This window comes from Gallus gallus, chromosome 9 (assembly GCF_016699485.2).
Source record: "Gallus gallus isolate bGalGal1 chromosome 9, bGalGal1.mat.broiler.GRCg7b, whole genome shotgun sequence".
Classification (NCBI taxonomy): domain Eukaryota; kingdom Metazoa; phylum Chordata; class Aves; order Galliformes; family Phasianidae; genus Gallus; species Gallus gallus.
The window spans coordinates 5,656,693-5,662,692 of record NC_052540.1 but is presented as its reverse complement, the minus strand read 5'-3'; positions in this window follow the sequence as shown (position 1 = coordinate 5,662,692).

The following is a 6,000-nucleotide window of genomic DNA, read 5'->3' as shown; positions in this document are numbered from 1 at the left end:
TACAGCTTGCCAGATTCAGACAGGAAGATGATATTAATGAGGTCAAAAGGGAAGAGACAAACATACCCTACATCCTTTAAGTCAGAACTGTGCCATTTCTGACTACTCTTTGGTATGGAATAGGAACTTCTCATTGTCAAATGTGTATAAAGTTACTATCTCAATAGCCAGGGACATTTATTCGCTGGAAGCACAGAAAGCTATTTGCCTGTAGAAACATACAGTATCCAGTGAAGCACATTCAAAGCTGTTGTGAAAGAAAACCCTTTCACAATTGTAGATTTGGGGATAAGTGTTGAAAGTCTCTATAACAAAAGAGTACAAAACTGGTGGTGTCTTAGGAGCTTTTGCTATTTTCAGACTGAAGTTTTCCTCTCATTTCCCCATACTTTTCCAGTCTGTTTGCACTGGAGATCCAATAAGAGCAGTTATGCCACTTACACTGAGATACACCAAATCTGTGTGAAACATAAATCCACGACAAACAGAAAAATGGGGTCCCTATGTTTGTCCTGCTCATTTGGGCAACAATTGTTTTACCCAACTTTTAATATTACACACCTCCATAGGCACACACTAGAAAAACATCAGGAAACAGCTCACAGGACTTCATTCTGGAGTATTAAACTACATCCACAATGGGAAAGGCCCACAAGAGCAAAGAACACAACTTGCAATGGGAAGATTAGTTGTGTACTTTCACAATTTATGTTGAACTGGAGGCTAAATGCAATCTGCAGGAATCACCTCCTGACAAAGCAAAAGCCGTTTTCAGAGCTGGATTTCTCATTAATTCAGTCTTCTCTCTGAAGCAACTTACCATTGTTCTGTTTGCCAGTGCATGAAATCTAGCTTTTCCTCGCTTCATATTTTCTTTAAAGTTATGGGGCTTTTTCTAATAATGGTATGGATTTTCTATAAGTGGTGAAAATGTGTCATTTAAAATATTGCTAGAGAGCATTCTACTCCAGATGCGTAAAAATCAAATGACACAGTACTTTCCATGCTAACTGCGTAACTGTATCTGAGGAGGAAATGATCACTCGCTGTACCTTCTGTATAAGTCGCACTGCTAGCACAATTTCAGTGCTAACAAGGATTTTACTTTCTGTATAATTTTAACAAAGTCAAATATGTTTTCCATTGCAGACTCTACAAAAAGGCATTCATAGCATTAAGATTTCTTGGTTGGTTTTCATTCATTCTCACTTGCAGATGCACAAACCAAATTACATCTGGTTAGACAATTCATTCTGGTAGCTGGTAGACATAATGCTAAGAGATACATTTGTACTAAGTGGCTACTTACAAATTTCATCCTGCAAACATTTGATAGCATTTCCTACTAATTTAGCCATCAGTTGCTTTAACATGTCAGAGTTTATCTCCCTTTTCAATATTAATTCTAAGTGTTGTACACTTCACAGCTTAGGGATGAACACTGAACAATACAGATCAAGATATTTTTGCCTGTTCCTACTTCTCAGAAGACTTGCGTGACTCGATTCTTCTTTATTGCATTACATGCTTCACCTCTGTATCCATCAGTCAAAAACTATGCCAGCTCTTCCTTTGTCACACATTTTAAAATAGATACATTATACTTAGATTCCTTCTTGCTTCTAAGTCCATCCCCACACATCTGATTTTAATCAATAGAATTAAAAATCACAACTACTCTAATAAGTTCTGGCTGATCAAAAATATTTACATTGTTAGCTAAAATACTTCAGATGAAAGCGTGGAGGGAAAAAAGCACACATTTGAGTGACACTCAGTCATTTCCTACTAGACAGCTGTAGGAGTTCCACAGTACAAAAAAGCCTGAAACCCACTGCCCAGTGTTGGCCTGAGACTCAAATCTGGATTTCTGCTATCTCACAAGTGTTCTATTTTAACTTGAAGTCACACAAACCCAAAACTTAAAAGTTCTCCAGATGCTGCAGATATGTTTGGGGTTATCTACCTACACAGTTGTATGAACTTGCAGTCATTTTTTTTATCTCTAAAAACATAGACAGTATCCTTGCCTGATATGAATGTTAAGCTAATAAATGTTTTAAGAATATGCAGCTCCTCTGTAAAAAGTGACAATGATTGATAGGAGAAAAAGTTACTTAGGGTTTTAAGGCACCTCATTTGAAAAATTCTTATTCTAACTTAAGGGCAAACTCCTTTCTTGAAGAAAGCAGTACATGATTAACTGCACTGAATTGCAAGTCTTGGCAAATAAAAAGCACCTTTCCTACTACTGCTTTGATTCAAATTATTCATGTTTAAAGAAAGTCATATTAGTAGGAAATGTGAATGCAGCACTATAAAGCAACTTCAGAGATAATGAGCACCTGCATCCTCACTAGAGAAAGTTTTACAAGGAGAGCTGTTTATTGCCTAGCTCACTATGCAGTTACTATGTATGGGTTCAAGAAACTCTGGAGAGGAATAAATTAAACATTGTGTTCCCTGTAAGCTACCTCTCCTTTAATACACCAGTTTCTAGTGATATCATATCTGTGGATAGTTGAACTATTCTTGAGTTATGATGCTTTATTTTAGTTGTGAAATGACTGAAACCATATGTTACATTCCCTAGATATCTACTCCTTATTTTTCCTAGGAGTTCTACTGGAGTTTAACACTTAAGTCCATCACCTTTGTAAGAACATTAGGCATACCTTTTCTTCTTTCATGACATTCACCTCACTGTGCCATTCCTTGCCAAATGCAAAGAAACAGAGTCACTTCAAATATAACACTGTTCAACTCACTGCATTTCAAAACAGAAATGCATTAGAGCTTAGTTTCTTTTCCCTTCTCTTTTTCATTGTTATTCTGTGATTCTCTTTCATTTTTGCAGTAAGCCTGCCCCCTTCATAGTCATTTGGCTGTCTGTATTACACACAAACAAAAATTCAAGTCTACACACAAGTGTTTTTAACCTTTTTGCATAGGCAAGTAATATTTCCTCCAAAGTGATGCTGTTCCTCTCATGCATAATCACAGTTCTATTTTTAACTAGTCAATGTCATACCCTACCTTGAAGGTTCAGAACTTATTTTATGTAGAAATTCATCTTATTTTCACTAGGGTTTATAAAGCCAGATTTGAAACCACTAGCAGTGCTGCAGCCAACATGCATCTGGCCCTCACACAGCCCAAGGAGCTCTTCTAGCCTGGCTTCACCTTCAGGATAAATACAGGGAAACTGAACATAGGAAAGAATGAAGTTCCAAGTTTTAGCATAACATAAGGGGTGCTATTTAAATCCATTACCATCTTCTCTTTCCATAACACAGGTAGCATGAAAAAAATAAAATTAAATAAAATTAAATTAAGTCTTTGGAATGATATCCCCTTCTGAATGTTTTTTGAGTGTTTTTCTTTGTTGTTTCTTGCCTTAATACAATAGATAATAATTCCCTAAAGCTTTGCTACATGGATATAGGCACAGTCTGAGGTTTACAGCAGCAGCTACAAAAATAAGAGCAAATATCCCATTTGCATAGATAGTTTCATATTCCAGACAGTTTTCACCATACTCTGATCACATCATTAATCATATGCCAACAAAATATCCTCCTCTCTTGGAAGAGCAAAACAATACTAACAGTTCAATAGAAGCAACATTATGAATAATAGTAATAAGCACTTATACCTGCTAGGGTATAAAGAAAATAGTCCAAAAAATAACATCAGAGTTTTCTTGATCACTGACTGGAGCATAAGGATGAATGATCTTCCCAGCAAAGGCCAAGCAGAGTGACAGCAGGAGCAAATGCATGGGCTACAGGTGCTGGAAGTTCATTAATAAGGCAGGGTCCCACTTGAAGGCCTCAATTAAAGGATCCCCAGCAGTATGAATGTTTAATGACAAATATTTCTTTGCAGAGCTTTGTTAGAATATCGATGCTTGGAATGATGGGATTTGATGATTCATTATAAATCAGGGCTTAGGACTGGTAATTTTAGATATACTCATTTGCTCAGTTCTCACCAAAATATTATCACAAGATACTTCTAATCTATTACAACTGAGAGATATTACAGCATGAAGAAAAACACAATGTCTTTTTTATTATCATGGCATGTTGTTTGTGTATTGATTGCAGCAGAAGTTCACACTTGCACTGCTTGGAGATGCACTTAAACATCTTACATAGAAATTGAGAAATCGTATCCCACCCTCTTTTGTAAGCTTTCCTTTTTTTTCTTACATCTCATGTAACTCAGCTGCTTTTGGCACATAACCACATAAGTCTTTGTGGTCTTAAACAACAAAACATCGTGTAGTGACATTGAGCATCTTTAGGAGAGTATCACAGTGAACTACAGATTGCAGAATGAAGAACACACTTTTACATTCAATTTCAAGAATAAATGTCTAGAAGAAAAGGCTATCTAGGAAAGAGATACACAGATGCCTCTGCTTCTGAACTTCTGTCTCTGAATTCCTCTACTTTCATGAACGTATACTAGCTTGCACTTGTAATCTCATTAGACAGCACATTCACAATATCTTACAGTTAAACAATTTCTGCTTTGTTTCTGTTGGATATACCAATTGATACATATAAAGCCTGCACCACACACTTCCTATTTAAAAGGCACAAAATGTCAATAACAACTGGATGTTGACTCATATACTACCCAAGTCTTCCAGGAAAACAAAGTAACAGCAACCTGTTGAATAAAGTTAGAAAGACTTAGCAATTTCTATAGGAGCATGCAAATAACTATGATCATGCTGTGAAAATTATGCTGAGAAGCATTGTTGAAAATCACAGATGGGATTTTTTTTCTGAACCATAAGAACCACATATAGTAATATCAATTAATTATACACAAAAATACATGTAATGCAACTGAGGATAAAGTTCTACTAAAACCCACTTGAAGCAGTGGAGCCAGCCTGACATTTGTTTCCTGATTTAAACGGTATTTTTCAGCAAATAGCAATAAATCTGCAACTTGCCTAACATGAATGAAAAGCGAGCACTAGACCAAAGATCCAATGCATTAATCACAATATATAATCACAGTAAAATTAACAGCCACAGCCTGAATAACATTTGTAATTTGTTTGAAATGCTTTTCCAGCCATCGAATACACTTTTCTCCCCCTAAAAATCTTTACCATAGGTTTAGGTGAATGAACAACACTTGAAACTTCATGCAGGTGACATTCAAGAAATAGTTCTCTCATCATTCAGCAATAACTTAATCATTTATTTCTTCATTTTATTCAACCAAACTGCTACCATAGTCGTTGCCAGGACACTTATGTTGCAACACCTACTTTCATGTCTGGTTCTCAAAAAATCATCATTTTTCCAAAGAATGGAACATTCAAAATCAGATGGATCATTTCTTGAGGGCAAAAAAAGCTACTGACTACAATATTTATAAGCATGTACATGCACAGGACTTTGAAATTGGGAGGGTAGGTAACGCAAATGTTTCTCATCCATCATAAAGCAAGAGAAAAAACTCATTCTAATCCTATGCTAGTATAATTTTGTCCGATTTTTTTAGTAGTAGTCTAATTCTGTTCCATTCTGGTACAAATTAAACATCCCAGGTACATTCTGAGCATGTCTTGATAATCTCAGATTCTACTATGTTTAATAATTGACTACTCAATAGAGCATTGATGTGTTTTTGTCTGGAATTAATTCACCTTTGTCTGTGTATCAGCAGGAATGTACACTGAATTACAGATATGGTCTTGAGATGTTGTGAAGGCCATATGCTTTATTCAGCTCAGGTTTTTTAAACTGCATATTCATGTCAAGCACCACTTGGAAATTAATATCCTAATTTGTATAAGCTGGAATACACACACAAAATGATTTATTAAAGCAGTGACTCATTGAAAAACACCTTGAACCTTTACCTGGAAAACAGCAGCTCCTGTAACAGGCCTGACCTCGAAAACAGAATTACATTTTGCTGTATTTGCTGATATGTATGCTATGGTGTATCAACAAACAAAAACAGTGG